The sequence below is a fragment of the Polypterus senegalus genome, chromosome 13 (assembly GCF_016835505.1).
Source record: "Polypterus senegalus isolate Bchr_013 chromosome 13, ASM1683550v1, whole genome shotgun sequence".
Classification (NCBI taxonomy): domain Eukaryota; kingdom Metazoa; phylum Chordata; class Cladistia; order Polypteriformes; family Polypteridae; genus Polypterus; species Polypterus senegalus.
This window is the reverse complement of record NC_053166.1, coordinates 7,449,710-7,468,260: the sequence shown is the minus strand read 5'-3', so window position 1 is coordinate 7,468,260 and position 18,551 is coordinate 7,449,710.

Below are 18,551 nucleotides of genomic sequence, written 5' to 3'. Positions count from 1 at the left end.
ACTATCATCATCACCATCATCATTATCATCATTGTCATCATCACTATCATCATCACTGCGGTGGGCTGGCGCCCTCTCTGGGGTTTGTTTCCTGCCTTGTGCCCTGTGTTGACTGGGATTGGCTCCAGCAGACCCCCGTGACCCTGTAGTTAGGATATAGTGGGTTGGATGGATGGATGGATATTTGATATGGCAGTTTGAAGAGGTGTGTTTTTTAAGAATAGTTTCAAATTTTGATACTGAATCAAGTTGACGAATCTGAGCCGAGTTCCAGAGTTGCGGAGCGCAGTAAGAGGAAGCTGTGAAGAAAGTTGAATGTGTGGCGCAGAAAGAAAAGATGCAGATGAGCATCTAAGAATGCGGGAAGGGACAGAAGTCTGTAAAAATGTGACTGAGAGGAGCCTGCAATGCTAAGAGCCGTGTCTTATATCGTGTACGGTGGTAGACAGGGAGCCCGTGAAGGTGTGATATGCCCAGCGGACTTGGAACAAGTGATTACCCTAGCAGCAGAATTTTGTATAACTTGAAAACGATGGATACGCTCTTTTAGGGATGCCAGATGAAATGACGTTACAGTGCTGTATACGGGAGGTAACTAAGGCATTAGCCAAAACTTTAGTATGATGTTTTGTCAAAACCGGACACGGTGTAGAAATCAATCAAATCAATTTAATAAAATAAATTAAAAATAAAATCAAATCAATCCTGGAAACATTCTGTACTAGCCGTCTCCCTCGACTTCGCCCAAGTAACAGTGAAACAGGACGGCGAGGAGGCCCCGCCCAGCTCCCCCTGACGTCACGCTTCCCCCTCCCCTCGGCCCGCAGCCTCACTCTCAGATTAGTGTGAATATGTATCACTCCTGCAAGTGAACTGTCATTCAATGAGAGAAGTCACAAAATCAACCGGAATGTTCAAGCAAATTCTAGAAGAAATGACCCAATCTAAATCTGTGAAGTCGTCCTCTCGTTCGCTGGCTAAGCAGACATAAGGTACACGCCCCAAGGGTGGAGCTTGAGTGAGTAGGGCCCGCCCCTCAGCCCGCTGTCTCTCTCTCTCTCTCTCGGATAAATCGGCACCGCAAGCGAATTCTGATACTTAGCGCGATGAGAGAAGTCACAAAATCAACCGGAATGTTCAAGCAGATTCTAGAAGAAATGACCCAATCTAAATCCGTGAAGTCGTTCTCTCGTGAGAAGTGGACAGACAGACATTAGATTTTATATATAGAGGGATATGTGATGAAAAAGAAAGGGTACTATGAAGAATGACACCCAGACTCTTGACCTGTATGTGTTGTTATCAAAATTGGAGAATCGTTAGCCATAGCAAGTACGGATTTGGTACCAACATTCTGTTTTATTACTGTTTAACTGAAGACAATTACGTGTCATCCATAACTTTATGTCCTGGAGAAAAGCAGTAAGAATATTAGGAGGAAGAGCAGAGGTAGATTCAGTGGGTGAATAAAGCTGTGTATCATCAGGGAAACTGAATACCATGATGCTGAAATATATTAACTGTGGGAAATATATAAATCAGGAAAAGAAGTTGCCGGGCCCCATGCAACTCGCCGCGTCACCACCACACTCTCCGACCTAAAGCACTTCACCTGAACAAGCTGAGGAAAACCATTGAAACACAAGGCCCCAAACTCCAACGCTAGCTAAACGTTCCAAAAGTATCTGATGGGATACAACATCAAATGCAGAGTACGAGAAATGCTCAAAGTCCCGCGTCTGCCGTCCAGACAAGACATTTGTAATTTTGAGCAATGCTGTTATGAACGGAAAATTAGAAATAGATTGGTAATTACAAAAAATTGGCAGCACGGTGGCGCAGTGGGTAGCGCTGCTGCCTCACAGTTAGGAGACCCGTCGTGACCCTGTAGTTAGGATATAGCGGGTGGGATAATGGATGGATGGACCCCTTAATTGTTTCTTTTTCCATAATTAGCAGCCAAACAATAATGAGCCACAAAACAAGCCACCACACAATATTTGAAAGTAAAGAATGGCCTCGGTAAGGCTGATGTCTCAGGTCACCAAAAGGGTGTTCTTTAGAAAAAAAAAAAAACAGAAAATCCGCAGTTGTGGAAATGTCTTCTGTGCCACAGAATTAAATAGCGGGTTTAATTAGCAGCAAGAATCGGCTTCTCATTAAGAAATTGGTTGGAGTTGGAAGGCTTTCAATTTCTGGTTTGGCTGTCATTTAATGAAGAAAGGAATCAATTCAGAGCACTGAATCCTTACAAACAGGAGGCTATTAAAATGAAGTTCATTAGCAGTGGAAACTGCTGACTGATTAGGAAAAGGGTTAGAATGAAAACCTGCAGCCACTGCGGCCCTCCAGGCCCGGAGTTGGACACAAAGAGCTCTGGCGTTACTCCGTCCTGTGCTCATAATGTTAGAGTAACATACGAGTAGTGCAGCATATGATCTAAGTACCTTCCCCTATCTACAGCAAGACCCGTTTTCTTAAACTGACGCTTCAGCCCAGAGTTTTGAGCTGGCAGAGTTCGGATGTAAACTAGGGAGCACTACGAGTAAATGAAACAGTCCGTGTTTTTAAGGGGGCCGCCATATTTAAAGAAGACGACACAGCAGCATTACAATGATCTATTAATTCTGGTGGAGTGGCCGTAAGAGGAAAGAACAGTCTGTAGGTTAAGTAAACCGATAAAATTCTCAGGGTCTACGTGCTTAACATTACGAGACGTAATAACGCGCTGAATCTTTGATTCATGTTACCGAAGCACGAATTGTTCTGCACCCATTGAGCCCACTGGAGTGATGGGACTCAAAGGTGCTGCTTGGAAGCCCACAGGTTAGGGTGTCCCTCAAATAACCAACCTACCCTGGCCGAGACAGGGTAAGACTGTCTGTCTGTTTTCAAGGGGCATTGGGTAGACTGTAAAGTACAAGGTTCAGGTCACGTCTGACACATGAAGCCCCCTTTTACCTGTACGGCGGCTTTGGGTGGTGTTCACTGTGGACAGGTGCCATACAGAACAAGTGCTCTGATTCAAGCAGGTAAAGCTTTACTTCTGGCTGTCTGAGGAGGTCAACTCACTTGACGTAGGAGTTCTATTGAGCATGAGAAATACACAATTTATTTTTGTGTAGCCCAAAATCACACAAGAAGGGCCACAATGGGCATTAACAGGACGTGCAATTTGATAGAACACAAGGAAAATGGAAGAGATCTCGGGAAAGGCAATTCAAAGAGAGACCCCTTTACAGGTAGGTTGGGCGTGCAGTGGGTGTCAAAATGAAGGGGGCCAATACAATAACACAATACACAGAAAAGAAAAAATCCTCAAAAAATATTTTAGAAGTACGGAGTAGAATTCAACAGTCGATGACATCACATAATACCATTTGGATTGGTTCACACAGTCCTGGAGACCTCGGCCATCGAGCCGCCTCCCCCTATTGGTCATTCCACAGCTGAGTCAGCGCCGGGCCAGCCAATCCGATGAAAGGACCCCTCTACCCGACGATTCCTGCGATCCTCCACCAGGGATGACTTTACCTTAGGCAGGCAGAACAACTTGGCAGGTGGGCCGTGGCACCGAGTGCCACATTTGAGTACCGGGAAAGGTGCTATATAAATAAAAACAATATTATTATTAATTATTTCTATTGTACAGGAGCATCCCAATAAATAAATTAGAATATCATTGAAAAGTTAATTTATTTCAGTAATTCGATTCAGAAAGTGAATCATTACACACAGAGTGATACATTTCAAGCGTTTATTTCTTTTCATTTTGCTGATTATGGCCTACAGGTAATGAAAACCCACAATTCAGTATCTCAGAAAATTAAAATATGACATAAGAGCAGTCAGTCAGTCCTCAACCCACTATATCATAACACAGGGGTCTGCTGGAGCCAGTCCCTGCCAACACAGGGCACAAGGCAGGGCGCCAGCCCACCACAGGGCACACACACACACCAATTCAGGATGACCAATGCACCTAACCTGCATGTCTTTGGACTGTGGGAGGAGAGCCGCGTAGACAACATGCAAACTCCAAGCAGGGAGGACCCGGGAAGCGAACCCAGATGGGTCTCCTGAATGCGAGGCAGAAGTGCTACCCGCTGTGCCACCCTACATAAGACCAATAAGAACAAAAATATTTTTAATACAAAAATGTCCGCACTCAATACTTGGTCGGGGCTCCTTTTGCATGAAATAAATGTACTTTTTCGATGATATTCTAATTTATTGAGATGCTCCTGTATATGAAGGCAACAATCTAGTGCTATAATCGTAGCAGGAATTCTCGATAAACAGACCCCATCTACCGGTTTCACATATCTAGAATAATTTGTACACAAAATCCCCCTTAGAGATCAGATGCCACGGCACTGACAAGCTGCCTCTGACGCTGACATTGCCACGTACAGGCACAATTTCTACTGTAGGAAAATATACAGTACGCCAAGGGCCGACGAGAGCTGCGAGACAAGTTTGAAGTTTCCCCTCCCCTTCAGGAGCACCTTTTTTTTTTTTGTCTTTTCATCAATCAATTCCGTGGGAGTCCCCTGCGACTGAACCCACTTCTTCCTTTTAAGGAGTTTCCCCATTTCTCTGGGATTTTTAAAGATGTTTTTAAAGAGGTCCCTCCAAAGGCTGCACTCACTCACTCACTCACTCACTCACTCACTCAGACAGGCAAGCTCCTCGCCTAGAAGCGCACCTTCGCTCATCCGTCTGCCTCTTCAGCCTCATCATGACCAGACGTCTGCTGCATCTGCTGCTCCTGCTGCTGCTGTCTCCCCTCCTTCTGTTAACAGAGTGTCTAGCTAACCCACAATGCTGCAGGCTTGGCGAGACCATCAAGGAGTTGGAGGAAGAGGCTAAACGCGTCCAAAAGGTAAGAAGTCCTGGTGGGTTTTGTCTTTTAATGTCAAATGTTTACTTATTGGATAACGAGAGTTCAAAATGGTTTCGTTTTTTTGCAAACCGACCCTAAAGTCTTTCGGCTTTTCTGCCTCCAATTCCAGCTTGGCATTGTGTGGTGCATTTTGCAGGTACAACACTTGAAGTTAAGTTAAGTGCAGTATAAAGCCCAGCTTACGTATCTTATGTCTGTGAGGATAAACTCATCCATGCAAGGGGTCCCCAACTCCGGTCCTTGGAGGGCCCCAGTGGCTGTAGCTTTTCATTCTAACCCTTTTCTTAATTAGTGACCTGTTTCTGCTGTTAATTAACTTCTTTTTAATTTAATTTAATTGACTTGTGGTTTTAAGTTTTGTTCCCCTGAATGTCTTCATCGCTCCTCTTTCATTGCTTCATTTCTTTCTTTAAATGGCACCCAAAGAGAAATGAAACGTGAAGTGAGTGAGCCAACAGAAGACCACCTAAGTCAGGGCCTCAAACTCCAGCCAGTTGTTTAATTGGGCTCGGATTCTCGTTGCTAATTAAAATTAATTAATGCCATGGCTTGTTGCTGCTGTCATTGTGCAATAGCAGACATTTCCAAAAAATTACTGTTTTTCTGTTTTCTGGTAAAACGTTTCGGGTTCCTGAGACCTTCACCTTTCTTTTTTTTCACATATTGTATGATCGACATTGTTAGCTGGTCGTGTTTTGGCTCATTTTATATCTCATGATTGCTTGGCTGCTAATTACGGAAAAAGAAACAATCAAGGCGCTTGAGTCTTTAAGATCATCCATCCATCCATTATCCAGTCCGCTATATCCTAACTACAGGGTCACGGGGGGTCTGCTGGAGCCAATCCCAGCCAACACAGGGCGCAAGGCAGGAAACACACCCCGGGCAGGGTGCCAGCCCACCGCAGGGCACACACACCAGGCACAATTTAGGATCGCCAATGCACCTAAGCTGCATGTCTTTAGACTGTCAAGTCAAATCAAATTAATTAGCGGCAAAAACAGGGCACTAGTTAAGAAAAGGTTAGAATAAAAACCTGCTGCCATTGGTGCCCTCCAGGGCCGGAGTTCAGGACCCCTGGTCCACAGCTTTATGTTTTTTCTTTGATACCTCCACAGTCGTGCAGGTTGTTGTGTCCATCTTCCAAAAGTAGGGCCTTACCTGCTGTCCGGTCACAGTGGTGCGTTCAGCCGAGTCGGTCCAACAGTCCCCAGAGTTGCGGCAGGGTACGGATGTGGACCCTCGTGGAATCTTTTAAAACTCAAGTCGCGCTGCTCATTTTTAATCCGCTTCAGGCAGTCCGAAGCCTTCTGTCTGCATCACCTCAAAGGCTGCAAACTCAGTTCCTTCTGTCAGACTGAACCCAGGATGGTGGCCTTCTTTAGCACGTTTATCAGCGAGCTGAGGTTTCCTCTCTTGTTGCTAGTTATTTGGGGCATGCCTCGGCCACAGCGCAGCATTATATCAATTTGGAAACTCAGTCTACGGAAGGATGTGCTTGCTTTGCGAAGATACTGCACCTCTGCAGGCGACTTTGAAACAACAACAGATACAAAAAAAAAATAATAAAAAATAAAAAGCTTGGTCAGAAATATTCTGAGCAAGTGACGTCAACACTTCAGCTGGAATGGTCTTACCATGCAAGCGTTCTTCGGCAGTTTTATAAATGTTATAAATATTTGAGAAGCACATTAAAGCCACTCTGACCGAGTGTTCATTCCAACGAGTGACGCTCCAAGCCTCTCCTTTTAGATGCATGGGTGGCTTTTCCACTTTTCAGCTATCGGTAGGCACTGCCCAGTACTTTCTGTATTTACACAGCAGGAGGATTGGCAGCTGACGCCATTCACTCAGGGTCCTGAAAGCACTGCTGAGGGATCAGCTTTCAGTGTTTCATGCAGCCTCTTCAAACTTTATTCTGTGTCGGGCGTTTCTGTTGTCAGATCTTTACAGTGTGAGCCACAGGGTCTCAAAGGGGACCCCACCTGGACACCTCGGTGACTCTGAGGCTAAGGATCTGCGCTGGGTATCTGGAAGGTTTGCCACTTCAAATCCCATTACTGCCCTTGAGCAAAGCCCTTAACCTCAAAGTGGCTCCAGGGGTGCCGACCCCCCCAAAGGACATGCGAACAGACAATTTTCTTGTGGAGATTAAAAAAAATATATATAAAAATAAAATACAGTGGAAACTTATCATGGCTGCATTGAGTACAAAGCGGGAAACAACCCTTGTTAGGGCACCTGCCCATTCTGGTGCCCACTAGCACACCCACAAGCAGGGCTGGATTAACCCATAAGCATAATAAGCAGGTACTTAGGGCACCCACAGAAATTTTCCATTGATGGATTTACCACGGACCCTCTGGTACAAAACTTCAAATGGTACAGCTGAACATCCATCCATTATCTAACCCACTATATCCTAACTACAGGGTCACATGAGTCTGCTGGAGCCAATCCAAGCCAACACAGGGCGCAAGGCAGGAAACAAAGTCCTGGCAGGGCACACACACACACACACACACACGGACACGGGGAGAACACACAAACTTCACGCAGGGAGGACACGGGAAGCAAACCCAGACGGGTCTCCTTACTGCGAGGCAACAGCGCTACCTACTGCGCCACCGTGCCGCCTACAGCTGAACAAGGCTGCCCAAAAAGGGGCTCCCATATTCAATGAAAAAATCACATACACATCTATATTATAATCAAAATAATAATGGAATGGTAAAAATAGAAGTTAATGATATATATTAGGGTGGCACGGTGGGTAGTGCTGCTGCCTCGCAGTTAGGAGACCCATCTGGGTTCGCTTCCCGGCTCCTCCCTGTTGGAGTTTGCATGTCCTCCCCGTGTCTCAGTGGGTTTCCTCCCACAGTCCAAAGACTTGCAGGTTAGGTGCATTGGCCATCCTAAATTGTCCCGTGTGTGTGTGCTTGGTGTGTGTGTGTGTTTGTGTGTGTGTGTGCACCCTGCCCGGGGTTTGTTTCCTCCCTTGCACCCTGTGTTGGCAGGGATTGGCTCCAGCAGACCCCCGCGACCCTGTGTTAAGATATAGCGGGTTGGATAATGGATGTACGGATAATGAATTAATATTGGGAACAGAACAAAATGAGAATCTGGTAACTGCCACCCACTCCACCCACACTCATGCCATCGTTCTTGTCTTGGTCATGCCAGCTGCCTCTGAGAGTGAGTGCAGTGCAGCGTTACCAGACCTACGCTAATTTTCAAAAAGTAAAATGTCATTTTACGCTTTACTATTGTTTATATTTTGATTTAGTTAAATATGGGGTCTCTAAAATCTTTTAGGCAGAGTGGTGGCTCTGAGGCTAGGGATCTGTACTGGCAAACAGGAGGTAAATGCCAAAAGGGACTCTGCTCTGTTGGGCACTTGAGCGAGGCCCTTAACCTGCAATTGCTGAGCGCTTTGAGTAGTGAGAAAAGCGCTATAGAAGTGCAAAGAATTATTTTAAGTGTTTAGGGCCTCTAAAGGTCTTAATCAAGCAGGTGCGCAAATGTTAACATTACAACAATTGGGACGTGAAGACGCCATTCAGCCCAAGGCTCACTTGTCCTTCTCACCTAATTCCTCCAAAATAACATCAAGGCTGGTACGGTTTGACACCTTATGCTTTATAGTCAACGACTTCACCACTAGGCCATAATACCTACTGGTGAGCGGCAAACCTAATTTTAAATGACGCTGTTCTGGAATGAGCACCATTGAAAGGCACTTTATAAGTTGAGTTCAGACATTCCCATGCGTTACCGCACAGTGGGCACAGGCGGCTGACTCCATGAGAAAGAGGGTAACACACTCGGAATTAGTGGTGGGCCAGGTGCTATTTACTAAACAAAGCCACTACAGAACACAATAGCTGCCACAACTGTCATTTATATGTGGCCCCGATATGTTTTGAAGTCCCTTTACATTTTCAGTTGAGTCATTTCAATATTTCATACAGTGTGAGCTGTGACAGGTGAGGTGACTCAGTTAGGGTCCTACTGCGAGCCGCTCATTCAGTGCTTTATAGACAATAATATCAGCCACCGCATCACACAGAACAAGCAGTCATGTTTCGTATGTGTAGACGCATAGACAGAGATGTCGCCTTTTGTTCCTGGGCCACATTTGAAGGAGAATGACAGTACAGAAGAGTCCCTTCTCGAATGTCTTTATGTGAAGTGACAAATTTAGTTTGCCCGAGGCTCCCTAACACTAGACAATGGGCTGGCACCATTGTGCCTTATAGTCTACAGCCTCAGACACCATTCTGCCATCAACAAAAGATTATTTTACAGAATGTCACTTGTTGTGGGAGGTGTGGTGACAGCGCTTCGTCACAGGTCCTGTCACCTGCCTTGTTACTTGTTCTCATTGTGGAGTTTTTCATGTTCCCCCTGTGTTTGTCTTCTTCTTTTTCTTCCTTTTCTTCAGGACCTTAAGTTGTCCTTCCACATCCCCACAGACATAGATAGATAGATAGATAGATAGATAGATAGATAGATAGATAGATAGATAGATAGATAGATGTGAAAGGCACTATATAATAGATAGATAGATAGATAGATGTGAAAGGCACTATATAATAGATAGATAGATAGATAGATAGATAGATAGATAGATAGATGTGAAAGGCACTATATAATAGATAGATAGATAGATAGATAGATAGATAGATAGATAGATAGATAGATAGATAGATAGATGTGAAAGGCACTATATAACAGATAGATAGATAGATAGATGTGAAAGGCACTATATAACAGATAGATAGATAGATACTTTATTAATCTATCAGACATGCAGGTTTGGTAAATTAGTGAGTCGGTACTCCCAGCAGTGGACTGGTGTTCTGTCCATTGCTGGTTTCTACCTTGCAATCAAAGCCTCCTGTGACCCTCTGAAGATTATGGGATGTTTGTTACTATAAACATCAGCTCAAGGCACTTAAAGGGCGACATTGGCAGACATTTTTGTTAACTTAAGCCAACTAGTATGTGGTTTCCTGCCCCATGCCTTAACCAATAGGCTACAAATAAAAAATATATATATCAGTCTTTATTTTATCTAGAACCTTTTCCTTTCTTCATGTGTGATTACCTTCCTGTTGTTTATCCATATGATCATCTTTCTACATCTGAGATGTTTTCAGGTTCTTTGTTTGCGCTTGGTAAAGTGTCCCTGAACAGTGTGCACTCAACAATAATATTGTCACATGTAATATTAATAATAATAATACATTGTATTTATATAGTGTGTGTAAGTCTCACTGGCACAGCTATCATGGCGAGTGCCGGCATTGAGTTGGCATTTAAATGCATGTGCCTGTGTACTTATGAGGCTAAAACACGGAACGCCGTGATATTTGTGCCAACTCCATTTCTACTCACCTCAGTCAGTATGTACAAGCAGTTCAATTGCTTACGACTTTTTCTTTTTCCATTTTAGAATTCAATGACTGAAGAGTTTCACACGCCTGAGGACCGTGTAAGTGCACAAAGTCTGAAATTCTTTTGCATTTTTGGCCTTTCATGTACCTCATCTTCAAACAACATGAACTGTTCAAGTGTTTCTACATTAAGGCCACGCTGCCTTTTGTCTTATATCGTCAACACCCGCCCAAGTTTCTTTTGAGTACCCTACCAGCATTGCTCTGCTTGTGCCATTCAAGCACTGGCATTTGAGGTGACTCATTTTGGGTCATGCAGTGAGTAATGAGGGCTGATTTTCCACCTTTATGATGTGATATTGTGTCTTTTGAAGATCATTTTCAAAGAGAAAGCTCCGGCACTGTATCGTCATGATGCACAAAGCCGAGGGAATGGATTTGAAGCCATGACACTCTAATAATAATAATAACCTATTTGATTTATAGACGCCTTTCCAGGCACACAAGGACACCTTACAAAGCAAATTAATGACAACAGTCACAAGATAAAATGAATCAAATATTACATTGCAATCAAACAACAACATTTATTTCTGTCGCACATTTTCATACAAATAACTGTTTTACATGATGAAGAAAGAGAATAAAGACAAAGTAAGAATTAAAATAAGACAAAACTCATTAACATAGAATAAGAGTAAGGTGGTCCGATGGCCATGGAGGACATAAAAAACAACAAAAAAAAAAAAACTCCAGACGGCTGCAGAAAAAATAAAATCTGCAGGGGGTCCAGGTCACGAGACCACCCAGCCCCCTCTGGGCATTCTACCCAACATACAGTGGGTACAGAAAGTATTCAGACCCCCTTCAATTGTTCACTCTGTTATATTGCAGCCATTTGCTAAAATCATTTCAATTCATTTTTTCCCTCATTAATGTACACACAGCACCCCATATTGACAGACAAAAAGAAGAATTTTTGAAATTTTTTATTAAAAAAGAAAAACTGAAATATCACCTGGTCCTAAGTATTCAGACCCTTTGAACCCTCAGTATTTAGTAGAAGCCCCCTTTTGAGCTCATACAGCCAGGAGTCTTCTTGGGAAAGATGCAACAAGTTTTTCACACCTGGATTTGGGGATCCTCTGCCATTCCTCCTTGCAGATCCTCTCCAGTTCTGTCAGGTTGGATGGTAAACGTTGGTGGACGGCCATTTTGAGGTCTCTCCAGAGATGCTCAATTGGGTTTAAGTCAGGGCTCTGGCTGGGCCATTCAAGAACAGTCACAGAGTTGTTGTTAAGCCACTCCTCCGTTATTTTAGCTGTGTGCTTAGGGTCATCATCTTGTTGGAAGGTAAACCTTCGGCCCAGTCTGAGGTCCTTAGCACTCTGGAGAAGGTTTTTGTCCAGGATATCCCTGTACTTGGTCACATTCATCTTTCCCTCGATTGCAACCAGTCGTCCTGTCCCTGCAGCTGAAAAACACCCCACAGCATGATGCTGCCACCGCCATGCTTCACTGTGGGGACTGTATTGGACAAGTGATGAGCAGTGCCTGGTTGTCTCCACACACTGAAGAGAGGCAAGACACATGACAGCCCGCATGAAGTTTGCTAAAAGACACCTGAAGGACTCTGAGATGGTGAGAAATAAGATTCTCTGGACTGATGAGACCAAGATAGAACTTTTTGGCCTTAATTCTAAGCGGTATGTGTGGAGACAACCAGGCACTGCTCATCACTTGTCCAATACAGTCTCCACAGTGAAGCATGGCGGTGGCAGCATCATCCTGTGTGGGTGTTTTTCAGCTGCAGGGACAGGACGACTGGTTGCAATCGAGGGAAAGATGAATGTGGCCAAGTACAGGGATATCCTGGACAAAAACCTTCTCCAGAGTGATAAGGACCTCAGACTGGGCCGAAGGTTTACCTTCCAACAAGACAAGCCCTGACTTAAACCCAATTGAGCATCTCTGGAGAGACCTAAAAATGGCTGTCCACCAACGTTTACCATCCAACCTGACAGAACTGGAGAGGATCTGCAAGGAGGAATGGCAGAGGATCCCCAAATCCAGGTTGTTGCATCTTTCCCAAGAAGACTCCTGGCTGTATTCGCTCAAAAGGGGGCTTCTACTAAATACTGAGCAAAGGGTCTGAATACTTAGGACCAGGTGAGATTTCAGTTTTTCTTTTTTAATAAATCTGCAAGAATTTCAAAAATTCTTTTTTTTTGTCTGTCAATATGGGGTGCTGTGTGTACATTAATGAGGGAAAAAATGAATTGAAATAATTTTAGCAAATGGCTGCAATATAACAAAGAGTGAAACATTGAAGGGGGTCTGAATACTTTCCGTACCCTTTCTGTAAATGACCTCAATCAGTCCTCATTGTATTTAGGGTTCTCATGGAAGGACTTGATGATGATGGTCACAGGTGACTTCTGGCCTTTAATCCATCAATGGAGGAACATCACTGTGCTTTGATTAGGTGGTGGTGTCGCAGATCACAGAAAACCGGGAAAAGAACAGAAGAGAGAGTAGGGGTTAGTTTGGATTTTGGAGCCACCATGAATAGTTATGATAATTAATTAAATATACAGAGCATAAGATGAAGCTCATGTTAAAGTGTTGTGTTTTCAGCAGTTTTTTAAAGTGCTCTACTGTATCAGCCTGGTGAATTCCTACTGGCAGGCTATTCCAGATTTTAGGTGCATAACAGCAGAAGGCCGCCTGCCCGCCTCACCACTTCTTTTAAGTTTAGCTCTTGGAATTCTAAAACCAGAATAAATACAATAATAAAACTGAATTTAAATGTATCAGCTAAAATTATCAGACAGATGTGTTTTAAGATAAGATTTAAAGGAGGGAAGAGAGTCGGTATTGTGAATGTCTTGTGGGAGAGGCGAGCGGCCGCTTGACTGAAAGCTTTAAACCCCATGGTAGTCAGGTAGGTGAGCAGGAGGTCTAATAAGATAGATAGAGGAAGAAGATCTAATTACGATTTTCATAATCTTAGATTACGATCTAAGAAATGAGGACATTAGAGGATCAGCTCAAGTGTGACAATTGGGAGACAACGTCAGAGAGGTGAGATTGTGTTGGTGTGGACATGTGCAGAGGAGAGATGCTGGGTATATTGGGAGAAGAGTGCTAAGGATAGAGCTGCCAGGCAAGAGGAGAAGAGGAAGGACTAAGAGAAGGTTTGTGGATGTGGTGAGAGAGGACATGCAGGTGACGGGTGTGACAGAGCAAGATGACGAGGACAGGAAGAGATGGAACAAGATGATCTGCTGTGGTGACCCCTAACGGGAGCAGCCAAAAGAAGAACAAGAAAGAGGAAGAAGATCTAAGGATACGAGGAGGAATGAAGATGTGAAGAAGATGAGAAAGATAAGGAGGTGCCAGTTTATGGAGGGTCTTATAAGTAATAAGCAGAATCTTCAGATCAATGCGATAATTTAACAGGGAGCCAGTGAAGCTGCTGTAGGACAGGAGTGAGGTGATCTATGGAAGGGGTTCTGGTGATCACACGAGCTGCAGCATTCAGAACCAATTGGAGTTTGTAAAAGAGTTTGTGAGGAAGACCAGAAAGGACAGAATTACTATAATCAATACGAGACGTGACCAGAGCATGAGCAAGAATAGCAGTGCTGGTAGGTGAAAGAGATGGGCGTAAACAGCTGATACTACGTAGATGGAAATATGCAGACCAAGTATCATTATTAATATGTGCCTCGAGAATAACACCTAAGATCTTAACCTGGGAGGAAGAAGAGAGTAGAGCATTATCAACAGTCAATGAAATATTATCACATTTATCCAAAACAGATTTAGTTCCTACCAGAAGAACTTCTGTTTTATCACTACTTCCATCACCTCAGCCCCCTAGGCCACACTCTATTATATATGACACCCTTCATCGCCAGGGGCTTTGCAAATACAATACAGTTGACTCCATGCCCATTGAAGTTGGTTCTTTGAGCTCTGAAAAACTTCCTAACATGTAGAAAAAAAAACCAAACTAAATCTTTAATGTATGGCGAGCTGCAGAACACCAAAAGATTATGAAAGCCTGATCTTAGCCTGAGTTACTGGACGTATGTATTAAGAGTCCCTCTAAAATCGTGACCCATTAGTACCTCACAAATCTGTTCCCATCAACTTGTGGTTATTCACTCTAAGGAGCCGGTTATGGATCTAAATCATCAAAGGTTTTTTTCCGGAACTTTCACGTGGATGGGTCTTTTGGTGAACCATTCATGGCAGGGCTCTTGACGAACCGCTCTAGCGCCTTGATTTTTAAGGGTGTTCCCACCCAGGTATGTGTCCAGCTGTACTTTTAATGGATGTCCATTGGTTACTCATTGTAAAGTCAGGCTGCACTTGGGTTATCTAGGTGGCAACTTTTAAAAGCTGGCTGCTCATCTGTCACTCCATCCACCCGCGACTCATTGAGAAATGTTTTTCAGTTTGTCGATCAGCCGATAAAATTCACCCACGCAAGTCAGTTTTTAACATGAGGGCGCACGCAGTATCACCTCATCATTTTAAAAGTGAAACTATGATAAAAATCACCATCCCCGCCATGGCCCCCAATGGATTACGATGTGCTTTTTGATGGTATGTTTTTTTTCAGACAGAATTTAACAAGTGGTTGTGAATAGTTGGCCCGTCTGAAAAACTGGGCTGAATATTTTAAGAGATTTTTACATTTTAAAAGATTGCTTTGACGCAATCTGTTAAAAGGGTTTATTTTGGCACCATGTGATTGTGATCCATAACTAGCTGAGTAATAATACTTTATTTAGCACACGGGTGTCGACCTCCAGTCCTCGAGGGCCGCAGTGGCTGCATGTTTTCATTCTAACCATCTTCTTCATTAGTGAGCCGTTTTTACTGCTAATTACTTCTTTTGCTTTAGCTTTAATTAACTTGACTCAGGCGCCTTAGTGGACTCTTTTTCTTTAATTAGCAGCCAAACAATAATGAGACATCAAACAAGCCACCACATGACCAGCTCACCTGTGCCCATCACACAATATCTGAAAATAAAGAAAGATGAAGGTCTCGGTAAGGCTGACCTCTCAGGTCACCAAAACATCTTGACGGTGTTCTTAGAAATGTCTGCTGTGGCAGAATGAGAGCAGCAGAAAGCCATGGAATTAAATAACGGGTGCAATTAACAGCAAGAATCAGCTTCTCATTAAGAGATTGGTTGGAATGAAATTGGTTGGAGATTGAAATCCCAGTTTAGCTGGTCATCTGTTGGCTTGTTTCTCGTCTCATTTCACTTTGGTTGTCATTTAATGAAGAAATAAATCAGTTCAGAGCACTGAATCCTTTAAAAAGCAGGGCTGTTGAAATGAAGGGACAAGGAGCTAATTAGCAGTGAAAACAACTCACTGATTAGGAAAGGGTTAGAATGAAAACCTGCAGCCACTGCGGCCCACCAGGTCCAGAGTTCGACACCCCGGCTGTAGCAGATGCTTATCAACTGCTCAAAAACATGAAAGGACCACTTTGAAAGCACATCAGATCTGAATGGGGAAAAAAATCCTGCTGGCTCTTCCTACTGCCATGGACTGATGTGGTGATGTGTTAGGAACGTAAGGATGGAAATGAAAATGATGAACGAACAGAGTGAGGGACACCCCAAAAATCAAAGGGGAAAAATGATGCAGCGGCAGGCAGGCGAGTCCATTTGGCTGAAATTTCATTGCAACCCCAAATCGCGTAGTCAGTAGTTTGTATGACCGCCCCCCCCCATGCCTGATAACATCCTAATGAGATGATGGATGGTGTCCTGGGGCATCTCCTCCCAGATCTGGACCAGGGCATCACTGAGCTCCTGGACAGGCTGAAACATAATGTCCCACCGAGAGGTGTTATAGAGGTCAGGTGAGCAGAGCGTGGAGGCCAGTCAATGGTATCCATTCCTTAATCCTTTCACAACATGAAGCTGGGTATTGTCGGGCACCAGGAGGAACCCAGGAGCCACTGCACCAGCGTAGGATCTGACAATGGGTCCAAGGATTTCATCCCGATACTTAATGGCAGTTAAGGTGCTGTTGTCTAGCCTGTAGAGGTCTGTGCCTCTGTCCCTCCATGGATATGCCTCCCCAGACCATCACTGACCCACCACCAAACAGGTCATGCTGAATGATGCCACAGGCAGTATAACGTTCTCCATGGCTTCTCCAGAGCCTTTCGTGTCTGTCACATGGGCTCAAGGTGAACCTGCTCTCATCTGTGAAAAGCACAGGGCGCCCACCACTGGTGGACCTGCCAATTCTAATAACCTATGGCAAATGCCAATCGAGCTCCACGGTGCCCACTAGAGGCCTGCGTGAGGCGTCCCTCTTCTTTATGCTGCCACCCCAGCACACCACCACGTAGAAGAGGGCGCGCGCCACAACCGCTTGATAGAACATCTGCAGGATCTTATTGCAGATATTGAAGGACGTCAGCCTTCTCAGGAAGTATAGTCGGCTCTGTCTCTGAATTATGCCCGCATTCCCAGGTTTGCACTGTATTTTAATATTGTCACCACCACCTCACAGTTTGAAAATTGAGCGTTTCCTCTGTTTGCAGGAAACTTCTCTTTTCTCCTTCCAAAAAAACGTGCCATTTCAAACCAGTCCAATGTGAGCTTGTGCTTGTCTGGACCCTTTGACGGACTGGAGTTTCATCCACAGCTGCATTTCTACCGACTCTTGTCTGTTGTTACCAGGCTGAGCCCCGATTAGTAAATCAAGACTACGAAGGTTGGTGGCACAGTCTTATGCCGTGTGTGGCACTGAAGTGCTTCACCTCCTTGGTGTCTCTCTCAGGCTCGGAATTCCATGTCAAATGGTTAACCCAAGATTGCCTCCCAGGTTAAAGAGTTCTGATCTGACAGAGATGGATGTTGCTTGTGGTCACACAGCCCAGAAGTTCTTCCAGCAGAGGTCTCCACGATCGTGTCGTGTCTAGTTCTTCTGGAGAATCTTGGTGAATGGGCTTGACCGACTTTGTTGGGCCGAATGACCTCTTCCTGTCCAAATTGTTCAGATGTTCTAATGTTCTTCCTCTCATTTCCATATCCTAAAATGTGGTGTCTAAATGTGCAGTCCTTTTAGCGGACTATTGGTACTGTATATTAGCTGTTGTATGTGTATTTATTCTGTTTATGGCCCACAGACGTCATTAAACTTATTTCATCTCATCATTTGAATTTATCTTCACAGTTTGACTGTTTCCTGACTTGCACAGAGGGTGGCTTGGGGCAGCTCATTAGAAAGGGTTCCATCTATGGAAGACTACACAGAAGAATTAAACAAATCAAGATTAATTGTAAGGTAAGCGATTGTGTTTCTTTTTAAAATGACGATGAAGTTCCACATGAGCTGGAATGGGGGGCAGGATGATTTTTGGACTTTTCTTTGAATTTCTACAGTAGTGGTCTTTGTCACTGTAATGCCCCAACATCACGAAATGCCCTCAACGTCAGTCACGTAACACCCATCACATTAGACTATGATGGGCATTACACTAAGGTTAAGGTTAGGGTAGGTGGAGGGTCATCTCAAAGGGCAAAGTGTAGTGGCCAAAAGTTTTGGCAGTGACACAAATGTTGGGCTTCAGTTTTTATGATGTCAGTTCACGTTGTTTTTATGGGATTGTGCAGACCGAGCAGGTGCGTGTGAATTCACTGCAAAGAGCTTTATTAGCGTAAAAAGTTCACTTTATCACCAAAAGCCATTCTCACGTATTTTGGCCCTGGCACAAAAAGATCAGCTACAAGTGTCCAGCAAGCGCCAGGCCCGTCTCCTCCTGACGAGTCCGCTACAGAATCATCGTGCTGCCACGTGCCCCATGCAGAGCTGGCTCAGTATTGGCAGCAGGTGGGTGTTGAGTGAGGCACCTTGGACAGACCTTTGGACAACGGCCTTGTGCCAAGATGGGCAGCAAAGAAGCAAAGTCTTTCTCAGGAAAACATCGAGGACAGGCTGACATTCTGCAGGAAGAGCAATGATCGGATGGAAGAAGGCTGCAGGGGGCAAAGTGCGTTTTTCAGATGAATCCTCCTTCCGACTGTTTGATTGTCCGGAGAAGGAAAAGGGTGAACGCTACCATGAGTCCAACAGTGAAGCATCTTGACACCATCTATGTGTGGGGTTGCTTCTCATCCAAAGGAGTGGGGCCCACTCACAATTCTGACCAATGATGCTGCCGTAATGAAAGAATGGCATCAAAACGTCCTCCAAGAG